The 14567-nt window shown below is 36.9% G+C and overlaps 1 long non-coding RNA gene across 1 annotated transcript; it reads left to right on the top strand.

The window, feature by feature from the left end:
* The first annotated feature begins 383 nt into the window (after positions 1-383).
* On the top strand, positions 384-13730 carry LOC128311177 (uncharacterized). Its single transcript, XR_008289260.1, has 3 exons — positions 384-1842; positions 2987-3113; positions 11755-13730. It is a non-coding gene; the product is annotated as an uncharacterized LOC128311177 (long non-coding RNA).
* The last annotated feature ends 837 nt before the right edge of the window (positions 13731-14567 follow it).

The raw sequence follows: 14567 nt of genomic DNA, 5'->3' as shown, positions 1-14567 counted from the left end.
GAGCTAGCTAATAGAAGGCTGGGGAATGGAGGCCTGACAGCAGCAAAAAGCTCACGTACCAAAGAAATCAACCATCACCTTATGTTTGATATATAGACTAAAGATATTCCTGTTGCAAATGCATTTTACAATCCCTAAAGACATGCAAAATCCAAAGACCATAAAAGAATGTTATTAGCAAATTGAGAAATTGTAAGCATCAATATAACATGCCTCCTTGTGGAATGTGTTTAAAAAAGAATCAACTACAGACCCCAGATGCATTGAAAGGATAATAAAGAAATACTATGAACAAATCCACATACATAAGTTCAACAATAGTTGGAATGGGCCAATCCTTTGAAATACACGAAGAATCTAACTCACCCAAGATGAAATAGTTATCTGAGTAGTCCTGTAACTATAAAACCAGTTAATGTATAGTGAAAACTTTCTGCAAAAGAAATCTTCAGGCCAAGATAGATTTACTGGCAAATCCTACCAAACATATAATAAAGTAAAATATATGCAATCTCTTCCAGAATATAGAAGAGGAAGGAAAATATCCTAACTAGTTTTATGAGGTCATATTTACCTTGATATCAAAATCAGACAAAGAGTACAAAAGATTGAAACTATAGACAAATATCTCTCATGGATTTAGATGCCGAAATACTCAATCAAAATATTAGTAAATTGGATCAGGAATATCAAAAGGAATCATACACCATGACCAAGTGGGATTTATACTAGATATAAAGGCTGGTTTATCATTCAGAAAAATAATTTAAATGTATCTACTATATCAGTAAATTAAAAGAAATCTATGATTATGTAAATTGAAATAGAAAAAGCATTTGACATACTCAAAACCCAGTTCATGAAAAAAACTTTCAGCAGGTTAGGAATAGAAAGGAATCACTTCAACCTGATAAAGAGCATCAGCAAAGCTTTCAGGTAACATCATACTTAACAGGGAAAGACTGAATGCCTTACCCCTAAAATTGGGAACAAGTCAAGGCAACAATGTCTACTTTCACCACACTTATTCAACATACTACTGGAAGTTCTAGGCTCTTCAGTAAGATGAGAAATAAAAATAAAAAGCATACATATTAGAAAGGAAGACATAAAACGTTCCCTATTTGCAGATAACATGATTGTCTACATGGAACATCCCAAGTAATCTACCAAAAATTCCTATAAATAATAAGTGAGTGCATTAGTCTACTAGTGCTGCCATAACAAAATACCACAGTCTGGGTGGCTTAAACAACAGAAATTTATTTTCTCAAAGTTCTGGAGGCTAGAAGTCCAAGATCTTAATGCTGAGAAATTTGATTTCTGGTAAGGCCTCTCTTCCTTGGGTTGCAAACTGTCTGCCTCACTATGTCCTCACATGGCCTTTCCTCTGTGTATATGTTCCTGTGTGCCTTTCTCTTCCCCTTCTTATAAGGATACCATTCTTACTGCATTAGGGCTCTACTCTTATGACCTCATTTAACCTTAATTACTGTCTAAGAGGCCCTATCTCCAAATACAGTCACACTGGGGCTTAGGGCTTCAGCATAGGAATTTTGAAGGGATAGAATTCAGTCCATAACAATGAGTTTAGTCACATTCTAGAATACAAGATCAAAACACAAAAATCTGTCATATTTCTAAATACTAGTATTGAAGAATTGAAAACAAAAAAGATACCACATACAAGAATTTCCCTCAAAAGGAAATATGTTGGTATAATTCTAACTACATATACATAGAATCTATCTTCTGAAACTGAAATGCTGATGAAAGAAATCAGAGAATACCTAAATATATGTAAAGTCATACCATGCTCATGGATTGGAAGATTCAACATAGGTAAAAAAAAAGTCAATTTCCCCCCAAATTGACCTATGGGATGATTGGATGCAATTTCAATCAAAATCCTACCAGAATTTCTATAAATATTTGATAAGCTGATTCTAAGGTCAATATGAAAGGAAAAGAAACTAGAATAGTGGAAGAATATTGACCTCAGAAGTATTCCATTATTCAACTTTAAGATTTAGTTTAAAATAATCAAGGCTGTGTGGTATTGGCAGAAGGACAGTACCAGGACCTGGTGAGGATTCAGCAGTATGGAACTCTTGTGTACATTGCTAAGGGAAATGTAAATTGGTGCAGCCACTCCAGAACAGTTTGGCAGTTTCTTACAAAAATAAATATTCACATGTCATCTTACCCAGCAAACCCATTTCTAGGTATTTGCCCTGGAGAAATGACAATGTACATTCATTCAAAACCCTGTCCAGAACTGTTTAAAGCTTTTCTATAAGTAACTACCAAAAACTGGAAACAATTTCTGTCCTTCAGTGGGTAGGTGGATAAACAAAATGGGGCATCTCTACATTAAAAAGCAAGAAACTATTGATACACGTAACAGTGGGATGAATTTCAAAAGCATGTTGAGTGAAAGGAGCCAGTCTGGAAAGGTTACATACTATATGATTCCATTTATATGAGATTCTCAAAAAGATAGTAGTAGAGTGATAGCAAAAAAGTGTTTGTCAGGGGTCAGGAGTGGGGAAGAGGGTGTGACTAGAGCAAGGCAGTATAAGAGAGCTTTTTGAATGATGGAACTGTTCTGTATTTTGATTGTGGTGGAGGTTACACTAATCCATCAGTGTGTTTAAACTCATGGAACTACCCATACCAAAAAAAAAAGCTAATTTTTATGTATATTAATTTTAAAAATTAATTTAAAAATTAATCAGAAAAAAATACACATTATAGTAACCCTTATTGTCCCCCTTAATATCCATTTTCCCTTTCTTCCTTTTAATAATGGGATTCACTCTGTGTGAGTGTTGGTAGGACACATGCCCAACCAGGGACTGGTTTCCCAGCCTCCCTTGCAGCTAGATGTAGTCATGTAACTAGATTTTGGCTAGTGAGATAGGAGTACCACCTTGAAAAAGAGGCTATGTATACCCTCCCTATACTTCTTCCTCTTCTCCTGGAGATGGTGCTGATGAGCTACTCTCAACTACAAGGAACAGAATAACTGGAGAAGGCATCTTAGACCAATGCTGGGCCAGCTGGGAACCTGGGGAACTTCAGAGCAGAGCCCAACTTTCTGCCCTGGACTGGTAGGTGAAGAAAAAGAAACTTTGAACTTATATGTAGGCTAATGCATTTTGCAGTCTCTTTGTTACACCAGCCTAATCCTTACCATAAGAATTGTATACATATTCATTGTACAAAAATAGAAAGGGTGAAATAAAAGTTATCCAGAGTCTCTCCATCCAAGAGAGACAGACTTTAATCTCACCTTGGCCCTTTCAATATGCTAGTAGGGTAACATTAAAAAAAAGAAATCTTCCAAAGAGTATGAACTTATCTGGTGTTGTGTAGATTTCTGAAAGAATCCTCGATTTGGGTGGGATATAGGAATAGAATTCCTCCTTAGATTGCAATACCCACCCACCCAACCCCTTCCCAGGAAATACCACTCTCTGGAGACCACTAACACACTACCACTCAGGGCCAGAGGGAAACCAGGTTTGTAACCAGTTCTTGTGGAGGACATGCTCCTGTAGCGTCTGGAGTGAGAGGAATTAGTACCATATCCTTAAGAAGTTGGTCTTTGGAGCTGGAAAGCCATGGGCTTAAGGCCTAGCTCCATTTCTTTTTTGCCTGTGTAACCTTCAGCAGATGTCTTAACTTCTCAGAACTTCAGTTTCCTCTGCTCTAAGATGGGAATGTATAATGGCACCTCCCGTATGGGGTTGTTGTGAGAATTAAATGTGATAATAGACAGAAAGGTATAGCATAGGCCTAGCACATAATAAGTTCTCAGAAATGGGGTGCTATTCGATTATTCATATACCACATGTTGAGGACCTACAACATGCCAGGCACATTTCTAGGCACTGGGGAGATAGCAGTGAGTGACACAAAAAAAGATTCTTGCTTTCTTGAATCTTACCTTCTAGTGACGGAGACAGAGAATAAATAAATTATTTTTTAAGTAACGATAGATCTGATGAAATTAAGATAGAGTGACTTATTGTTAGTAATGCTAATAGCTCGGACATGTGTGAGGATATTTGGCTCCAGTTTCTTCCCTCAGTTCTGTGGGGTCTGTGTAGAAAGTGGGGCAGGGTGAAGGCACAAAAAGCTGGTCAGGGTGAGCTGAACAGTGAGGGCATTAAAAGATATACATGGAAGAGCTCATGCAGTGCGTAACTTTGTGGGCCACAGAAGTCACCCTGCTCTCTGTGTGAAGTGTTCTCCACTGCTGAGCATGGCTGAGCTTTCACTGTCAGAGCAGTTACAGGGCAGAAAGATGAGCCTGGAGTTCTAAGGATATGGGTAGGAGACAGAAGTCTCTAGCACACCAACAAGGCTTCGGATCTTCTGGCCTTCTCTTGGGAGAGCACAGGTAGCTGGGGCCACTAGCAAATAGAGTTAAATTTTCCAACCTAATGGATGGCAGGTTGTTTCTATTGAGAAAGAATTTCCCTGTCCATGGATCAAAAGCTAAACAGCGGTTCTTAACTCTGCTGTTCATCAGAATCCCTTCTAGATTAAAAACAAACAAACAAACAAAAACACCCAAGCCCTCACATTCCCAGAAAGTCTGTTTCAATGCAACTCAGGGATGGGGACCAGGCACTCTTTTTCCTAAGTGATTTAGGTGTGCCCTCAGTGTTCAAAACCACTGGCTCTAGATAGAACTTCCATCCTCAAACCAAATCACAGACCACTTCTTGCCTCCAGGCAGGAATGGTCTAGATGCTGTGCCTTTGTAAGGCCAGCTTATCACTTCTGTCCCTGGAGTTTAGAGAAGGGTGACAACGATGGAGAAAGGACTAGAACTAGAATAGGAACTAGAATGGGAACTAGAACATTCCCACAGAAGAAGCAGTCTCCTTCCCAGTGGTGCAGAGTTCACTGGTCATGCTTATCCTTCTAGCCTAGAACACTTGCTCTTCTACTCTTCATGGCTTCTCTAGTTCTAATAACCTGCAGACTTTATACTTCCAAACCTCCTCTCTGGTGACAACAGCCCATGAGAGCCTCTGCTTTTTAAAAAATCTGTCCATGAGTAGTAACAGGGTTTTGCAATTTATAAAGTACCATTGCATATATTATGTCGTTTAATATTTTCAGCACCCTATGAGACAAATATTATTATAGCCATGTTACAAAAGGAGAAGCCACAAATTTAGGATATTGAATGATGTGCAAAGACCCCTTAACCTGTAACCAACAGGTCTAGAGACCAGGTCTCCTTCCTCCAAAGTGCTCTCAATTCCTACCTTACCTGGCAGATTGCCTTCTGCAGTGTCCTGCTACCTGACCATTTCATTTCTACAGCTGTCAGTGTGGTTAGTTTAATCTTCCCAAGTACTCGATCCTAAAAATTACATTTTTTTCCTTCTCTGTTGTGTTAAAATGGTTCATTCATGATAGTACCAATTTTAATGAATTTTTTTTTGAAATTTATTTATTTTTGAGAGAGAGAACAAGCAGGGGAATGGCAGAGAGAGAGGGAGAGAGAGAGAGGATCCCAAGCAGACTCTGCATGCTGTCAGCACAGAGCCTGGGGTGGGACTCGAACATACGAATGGCAAAATCATGACCTGAACCGAAATCAAGAGTTGGATGCTTGACTGACTGAGCCACCCAGGTGTCCCAATTTGATTGAATTTGTTAAACATATATATTGTTCACCTTGCACCTAATTGAAAATGATACTATTTACAAAAACAAAATTGAAATTCATTTTCTGGAAAAAAATTGGTTGCATAGAATAAGCACATATTTCTAGCTTTAGTTCTAAGTTCTGATTTAGAGAGCCAAACATGGACGTGGGCTGGGCTGAGTTGCTCTTTCCCTGTTGGTTTGCTGTGATCACAGGAGTTTCAGGAATCATGAGGGTTTAGGTGCTGTTTTATCTGTAACATCGCCCTTCATGGGGTCACATTTTTCCCCACACGGGTTAGTGCATGGGCATTTGTTTAATATAGGTACTAAAAGGTCTCAAGGTAGCAACATGGCACTTTTTTCTGGAAGTCATCCGCCCCATCAACATCACATTCTCTTGTGGGAAAATTACAAATGATTAATTGAAGTACAGAGTCATCTGGAAGATATATTCAGATGATGTGTACATTGAATAAAAAGCATTGCCTTTTGTCTCATCCTCGGATGAATTTTTAGGACCCATCTCTTTAAAGTGCATTGAAAGAAATGATCAGGACTCAGTTAATTTCATTCAAATCCCAAAGACACCAACACAATAGATTTGGCAAGGCACATTTGCGATTCTCCTCTCACATAGCTCAGATTTCTTCATCATTCACAGCAGTCATGTTTAGCAGCTCTACTGCTTATAGGGAACTGGTGGGCTGCCAGCTGCAGCATTGTGTGGATCTGGAGATCTTTCCAATTAGACAAGAGTGGGAGGCTGCCTCCAAGAGAGATGGGAAGATGACTACTCCGTTTACACTGTGAAAGGGAAGAGAATTTGGCCCTCTGGAGGAGAGATTTCACAGTGTATTGGACATGGCTGCATCTTCACTCAGGTTCCTGCAAAGGATCCATGCAGTGGACCAAAATATAGGCCTTCTTTTCTCCAAGGGCTGAGCTGAAACTGAGCATGGCAAGACCACACTGGACCCCTACAGTTCCCAAAGCCCCCCCGCAGCTACCTCACACCTCTGTGCCTTTGCAGTCTCTCCCCTACACCCAGATGGGAATAGCCATGGATTAGGCACTGCAGAAGAAAAGATGTATGAACTGGGAGATGAAGGCATAGCAAAATAAATTACCCAAATGTAGAACAGAGAGGGGAAAACTTTAAAAAGTGAATCAAACATCAGTGACTTGTAGGACAAAGCAGGCAGTATAACTTACATGCAGTTGGAACTCCCAGAAAAGGGGGAAAGGGGAGATGAAAAAATATATATGAAGAAATACTTATTTTCCAAATTTTATAAAAGCTTTATAAACCCAGAGATCCATAAAGATTAGAAACCCTAAGGAAGATAAATACAAAGTGAGCCACACCAAATCACACCATAATTAAATTCCTGAACCCCAGTCATAAAAAGATTGTCTTAAGAGCTGGACAAAAATGATGCTTCATGTACAAAGAAACCAAGAATGACTGTAGATTTCTTGTAAGAAATTATAAAAAAAAAAAACCATAAGAGAATGGAACAAAATGTTTAACATAGCAAAATAAAAAAGGGCCATCCTAGAATTGAATACCAAGTAAATATCATTAAAATGAAGAAAAATTGGAGACTTTCCAGACAAATAAAAAAAAGCTAAGATAATTCTTCATAAGCAGACTTGTATTATGAGAGGTGGTAAAGGTGAAGGAACATGATCCCAGATGGGAACTCAGATCTCCACAAAGAAATGAGAAGCAACAGAGATTTTAAATATCTGGGTAACTATAAAATATTTTTTTCTTGGGATACCTGGGTGGATCAGTAGTTTAAGGGATCCGACTTTGGCTCAGGTCATGATCTCACAGTTCTTGGGTTTAAGCCCTGCACCAGGATCTGTGCTGGCAGCTCAGAGCCTGGAGCCTGCTTCAGATTCTGTGTCTCCCTCTCTCTCTGCCCCTCCCTGGCTCACGCCCTGTCTCTCTTGCTCTCTCAAAAATAAACACTCAAAAATTTCTTTTAAATACTTTTTATTATTAAAAAAAAATAAACTCCTTAGAAGATAGTTAACTGTTTAAAGCAGACATAATGACAACATACAGCACAGTTTGTAATATAACTAGAAATAAAATACATAACAGTAGCACAAAAGATGGAAGGAAGAATTCAAAGTATATTTGATTGTTCTTATGTGTGAGGAAATATATCATCTGAAGATAGATTCTGATCATTAGAGATGAATATGGTAAACTCTAGAACAAACATACACATTAAAACAAAATAAGAATAATAAGCCAATGGTGGAGGTAACAAAAAGGGAAAAATAAAATGTATTCAATAAAAAATGAGGAGGGAAAGATAAAAAAAAAAGGAACAAAGGAGAAATAGAAAATACAAAATATAGAAAACAAATACAAGTTGGTAAACTTAAGCCCAAATATATCAGTAATTACCTTAAATGCAAATGGTTTAAACATATGTTATCCAATACACTAATCATTGGCCACATGGAGCTCTTTAAATTAATTAAAAATTTACTAAGATAAACTATTCAGCTCCTCAGTCACACTAGCAATATTTCAGGTGCTCAGTAGCCACCTAATTAGTGGCTAGCATATTAAATAGATAATCTATAACATTTCCATCATCAGAGAAAGGTCTATTGGAAAACTGGTATAAATATTCCAATTAAAAGCAAAATTATGAAACTGAATAAAGAAAGCAAGATGTATCACCCAAAATAAAACACATGTGCACACAAGCATAAAGATGGGGAGGGTCAAAAGTTAAAGGATGGAAAAAAATATACCATGCAAACACTAATTATAAGAAATTTGGAGTGGTTCTATTAATGTTACACAAAGCAGACTTCTGAAAAATCACACAGCCAAGGATGGAAGAGAACATTTCAAAATGACAAATGATTAATTCTATTTAACAACCTTTAATACTAAGAAGATTTAACAATACTAAACATGTTTGTATCCAGTAAGAGATTCAAAATTGCACTGCATATACCTTCCTGCATGAAACAATATGAAAAGTTGGATAAAATGTGTGAAACAATGGTCTTCAAGGAATTAGCAGGCAACAAAGGATGGTGGTTCCCTTAGAGACAGGAAACAAAGAGGGTGAACCCTGTAATTGTTTCATCTACAGGCACTGATGCAGGGCTGGGGAGCACAAGTGGAGCTTGGTGGCTTGCTGAATGGAAGACACAGAGCTGATGATTGAGGGAGATGAAAGCAGCTAGAGATTATAGGACAGAATGCCAGAGAAGAGAGAGTTGTATGAAGAGAGAATTCCAGAGATCACAGAGCTACACATATGTCAAAACTTTAAAAACTGTAACTTAAATATGCACAATTGCTGCATGTTAATTATAGCTCAATAAAGCCCCTTTAAAAAAGATAAGGACATATCTGAGCAATTTTATGCCAGTATATTCAAACAACATAGATAAAATGGAAAAATTCCTTGAAAAACACAAATACCAAAACTGTCTCAAGAAGAAATAGACAACTGAAGAATTGTATATGTATTTAAGTAATTGCAATTGCATAATTGCAGTATGCTCACAAAGAAAATTATAGGCACAGATGACTTCATTGGCAAACTTTCTGAAACATTTAAGGAAGAAATATACCAATACTATTCAATTTTTTTCCCCCAGAAATTAGAAGAGGAAACACTTTCCAACTTATTTCATGGGGCCAGTCAAAGACATTACAAGAAAAGAAAATTGCAGACCAACATCATTCATGAACATGGATTCAAAAATCCTTAAAGAATCTTAGAAAATCAATTCCAGCAATATATAAAAATAGGAACACATCATGAAAGCAAGTTTCATTTAACATTGGAATATCTATTAATGTAACTCACTATATCAACAAATTAAAAATTAATGAAAAACAGATTTAGGAAAATCATTTGACAAAATTGAAAATCCACTTATGAAAAATCTCTCAGCGAGCTAGAAATAGAAGAGAATTTCCTAAAGTTGGTAAAATGCATCTATGAAAAACTTACAACTAATATCTTTAGAGTAGTGACAGGTAAAGAGTATGTTTCATTCCTAAATTCAGGAATAGGATAATGTATCCTAGTTCACTGCTTTTATTCAGCATCATACTGGAGGTCATAGTCAATGTAATAAGGCAAAGAAAAAAAGATACAAAAGACATACATATTGGAAAAGAAGAAATATAATTCTCATTATTTGGAGACAATATATTTGTATACAAAGAAAATCATTAGAATCTGAAAAAAAAATAGTTATTGGAACTGAATAGCTGATTCACAGGTCAATAAAAAAGTGAATTCTATTTCCATATACTAACAACAAACAATTGGAAACTGAAATTTTAAAACAATACCATTTACAGTATCACCAAAAAACAGACACAGTTAGGGATAAATTTAAGGAAAATATGTCAAAGAAATATACAGTGTACAGTATAAAACATTGCTGACAGAAATTAAACAACACCTAAATAAATGGACAGTTGTACCATATCCATGAGAAAAAAGTCTCAATATTTAAAAAAAAAATTTTAGTGTTCATTTATTTTTGACAGACAGTAAGAGACAGTGTGTGAGCAGGGGAGTTGCAGAGAGAGAGGGAGACACAGAATCTGAGCTGTCAGCACAGAACCAGATGGGGGGCTCGAACCCGTGAACTGTCAGATCATGACCTGAGCTGAAGTCCAATGCTTAACTGACTGAGCCACCCATGCACCTCAAAAGACTCAATATTTTTATTTATTCATTTTATTTGAGAGAGAGAGGAAAAAAATTCCAAGCAGGGTCCATGCGCAGCGTGAAGCCCCTTGTGGGGCTCGATCCCATGACCCTGTGATCATGACCTGAGCCAAAATCAAGAGTCAGAGGCTCAATTGACTGAGCCACCCAGGAGCCTAAAAAAGACTCAATATTATTACAATGGCAATTCTCAAATTGATGGATAGACCTAATGCAATCCAAATCAAATTCTCAACAGACTACTTCTGTAAAAATTAGAGAATTCTGAAATTTATATAGAAATTTAAAGAATCTAGATTACCCCAAGAATTTTGAAAAAGAATGCCAAAGTTAAAATACTTATATTACCTGATTTAAAGACTTACCATAAAATTTACAGTGATCAAGACAATGTGGGTATTGGTGCAAGAATAACTATATAGGCCAATAGAATCAAAACATGAGTAGATATAGACCCATATAGCAATGGATTTTTAACAGAGTCCAGAGTAATTTAATAGGACAAAGAATTTTTCTAACATATGGTACTAGAACAACTGGATATTCATATTGGGGGGGAGGGGGCGGGAAGGAAACTCATTACCTTCCTTCTAGCATAAACAAGTAAAATAAAACTCAAGGTGTATCACAGACCTAAATATAAAAACTAAAATCATAGAGTCTTTAGAAGAAAATATTGCAGCATATCTTAGTCATTTGAGAGAAGACAGTGATTTCTTAGAACATAGAAATAAATAACCAAATAAGGAAAAATTATACATTACACTTAATCAAAATCTAAAATTTTTCACCAAGTCACCATGAAGAAAATAAATAGGCAAACCACAGATTATGATAAAATCTTAACCTTTATCTGACAAAGGGCTTATATCCAAAATAAATAAAAAATTCTGCAATTCAGAAATAAAAAAGAACTCCGTTTTAAATGGTGGAAGCAAAAGATATGAACACACATTTTATCAAAAAAGATACACAAATGGCAGGTAAGTTTATGAAAAGATGTTCAACATATCAGTAATCAGAGAAATGTGAATTAATATCACAATGATATAGCAGTATACATACACTAGAAAGGCTAAAATAAAAAAGATTAATACCAAATGTTGACAAGGATGTGGAGTGTGGCAGACAGACTCTAACATGGCTCCCAATGACCCCTGCTTCTTGATGTTCATGCCCTTATGTAATCCCTTCCTTGAATGTGGGGGAGACTTATGTGGGTGAGCCAACAGAACATGGCAAAAGTGATGGAATGTCACTTCTGTGTTTACATAAGATTACAGCTTCTATCTTGCTAGCCAACCGTCTCTAATGGCTATCTCCCTTGCTATATTTGATGAAGTAAGCTGCCATGTGAAGAAGCCCATGGGGCAAAGAACTGAGTGTGGCCACTGGCCAATATCCAACAAGTTGCTGCAGCCTAACAGCCCACATGGAAATGAATCCTGCCAACAACCACATGAACTTGGAAATGGATCCTTACCCAGTTGAGCCTCGTATGAGCCACAGCCCTGAAAAGACCTTGATTGCAGCCTCTTGAGAGACCATGAAACAAAGGACCCAGCTAAACACTGCCCAAATTCCTGACCTGCATCAACTGTGTGATAATAAATATGGGTTGTTTTAACCCTCTACATTTGTAGTAGTTTTGTATGCATCAGTAGATAATTAATAGATGGAACAACTGGAACTGTCCTACATTTATGGTGGCATAACCATCTTGTAAAACCGTTTGGCAATTTCTTATAAAGATAAACATGCACCGAACTTACCCTAAGACCCAGCAATTGCACTAGGTATTTACCCATGAAAAATAAAAGTATATGTCCAAACAAAGATTCATACATGAATATTCCTAGCAGCTTTACACATAATAGCCCACAAGTAGAAACAACCTGAATGCCAATCCATAGATGAATGAATAAAGTATGGAATATCCATACAATGGAATAATACTCAGCAGTAAAGGAGAATGAACTGATCAATATATGTAAAAATGTTGATGAATCTCAACATATCATGTTCAGAGAAAGAGACTAGACATAAAAGAATATATTATATATGATGCCATTTATATTAATTCTAGAAAGCACAAATCTAATTTATGACAATAGAAACAGATCAGTGGTTATCTACACCTAGAGGTGTGCAGTTAGGATAGCAAAAGCTTGCAAGACTGACTTTTAGGGCTGTTGCCATATTCTAGATCTTGGTACAACAGTAGTTACAATGAGTTGTCATAATTCATTGAGCTGTTCACTTAAAATTGGCACATGATTTGTATATAAACTATTCCTTGATAAAGTTGGTTTTTAAAGAAATATAACTCAAAATGGATTAAAGACTGAAACATCAGACCTGAAACTGTAAAACTCCTAGAAGAAAGCAGAGGGTCAAAGCTCCATGACATTGGTCTTGGCAATGATTTCTTGGATATGACACCAAAAGCACAGGCAAAAAAAGCAAAAATAGGCAGATGGGACTGCATCAAACTAAGAAGTTTCTACACAGCAAAATGAATAATTAACAATGAAAAAGCAACGTCCAGAATGGGAGAAAATATATACGTGAACCATGTATCTGATAAAGGGTTGATACCCAGAATAAAAAATTCCTACAATGTAATAGCAAAACAACCAAATAAACCAGTTTTCAAAATAGGACAAACCAGTTTTCAAAATAGGACAAAATAGGACAAAGGGGCATCTGGGTGGCAAAGTCGGTTAAGCATCCATCTCTTGATTTTGGCTCAGGTCATGATCTTGAAATTTGTGAGGTTGATCCCTGTGTCAGGCTCTACATTGACAGTGTGGAGCCTGCTTGGGATTCTCTCCCTCCCTCTCTCTCTGCCCCTCCCTCACTTGCATGCACTATAAACAAACAAACAAACTTAAAAAAAATAAAATGCAGAAAGGGTTTAAATAGACATTTCTCCAAAGACAACATACAAATGGCCAACAGGTACATAAAAAGTTGCTCAACACCAATAATCTTCGAACACCTGTTAGGATGGATATTATTAAAAAAAAGAAAAGAAAAAGAAAAAAACAGAAAACAAACAAATGGTAAGTATTCATGAGTCTGTGGAGAAATTGGAATTCTTGTATGCTGTTGGTGAGGATGTAGATGGTACAGCCACTATGGAAAACAGTATGGAGGTTTCCCCAAAATTTAAAAATAGTAATACCATATGATCCAACAATCCCACATCTGGGTGTTTTTCCAAGAGAATTGAAATCAGGAATCTTGAAGAGATATTTGCACTCCCTTGTTCATTGCAGCCTTATTCACAATATCCAAGATGTGGAAACAACCTAAATGTCCATGGACAGGTGATATATATATATATATATATATATATATACACACACACACACACACACACACACACACACACACACACATTAGAGTATTATTCAACCTTTAGGGGGAAAAAAAGGAAATTTGATCTTCTGCTACAAAATGCATAAACGGTGAGGTTATTGTGCTAAGTGAAATAAGCTAGTCACAGAAAGACAAAAATACTGCATGATTCCACTTATATGAGGTATCTAAAGTAGTCAAACTCATAGAAGCAAAGAATAAAATGGTGATTGCCAGGGGCTTAGGTAGGAAGGGGAAATGGGGAGTTGATAATCAACAGTTTTAAAGTTTCAGTTATGCAAGATGAATAAATTCTAGAAGTCTACTGTATAACATTGTTCCTATATTTAACAATACTGTATTGTACCCTCAAGAAAAATTTTAAGAGAGTGGACTTTATGTTAATTGTTCTTACCACAATTTTTAAAAAAAATAGATCTTCTGGGTGCCTGGGCGGCTCAATCAGTTAAGCATCCAACTTTGGCTCAGGTCATGATCTTGTGGGTTTTAGCCCCGCATCAGGCTTGTACTAACAATGTAGAGCCTGCTAGGGATTTCTCTCTCTCTCTCTCTCTCTCTCTCTCTCTCTCTCTCTCTCTGTCTCCCTCTCCCTCTCTCTCCCTCTCTCTCTCTCTCTCTCTCCTCTCTCTCTCCTTTCTCTCTCTCTCTTCCCCTCCCCCACTTGCACTCTCCATCTCTCTCGCTCTCTCAACATAAATAAACTTAATTTAAAAGAGAGAGAGAGAGAAAAATACATCTTCAAACAGACAATTTGCCCAAGCTGTATCTACT

The sequence above is a fragment of the Acinonyx jubatus genome, chromosome A3, assembly GCF_027475565.1.
Source record: "Acinonyx jubatus isolate Ajub_Pintada_27869175 chromosome A3, VMU_Ajub_asm_v1.0, whole genome shotgun sequence".
In the NCBI taxonomy this organism is placed as follows: Eukaryota; Metazoa; Chordata; class Mammalia; order Carnivora; family Felidae; genus Acinonyx; species Acinonyx jubatus.
The sequence above is the reverse complement of the archived record's forward strand: the minus strand, read 5'-3'. Positions and strand labels throughout refer to the sequence as shown.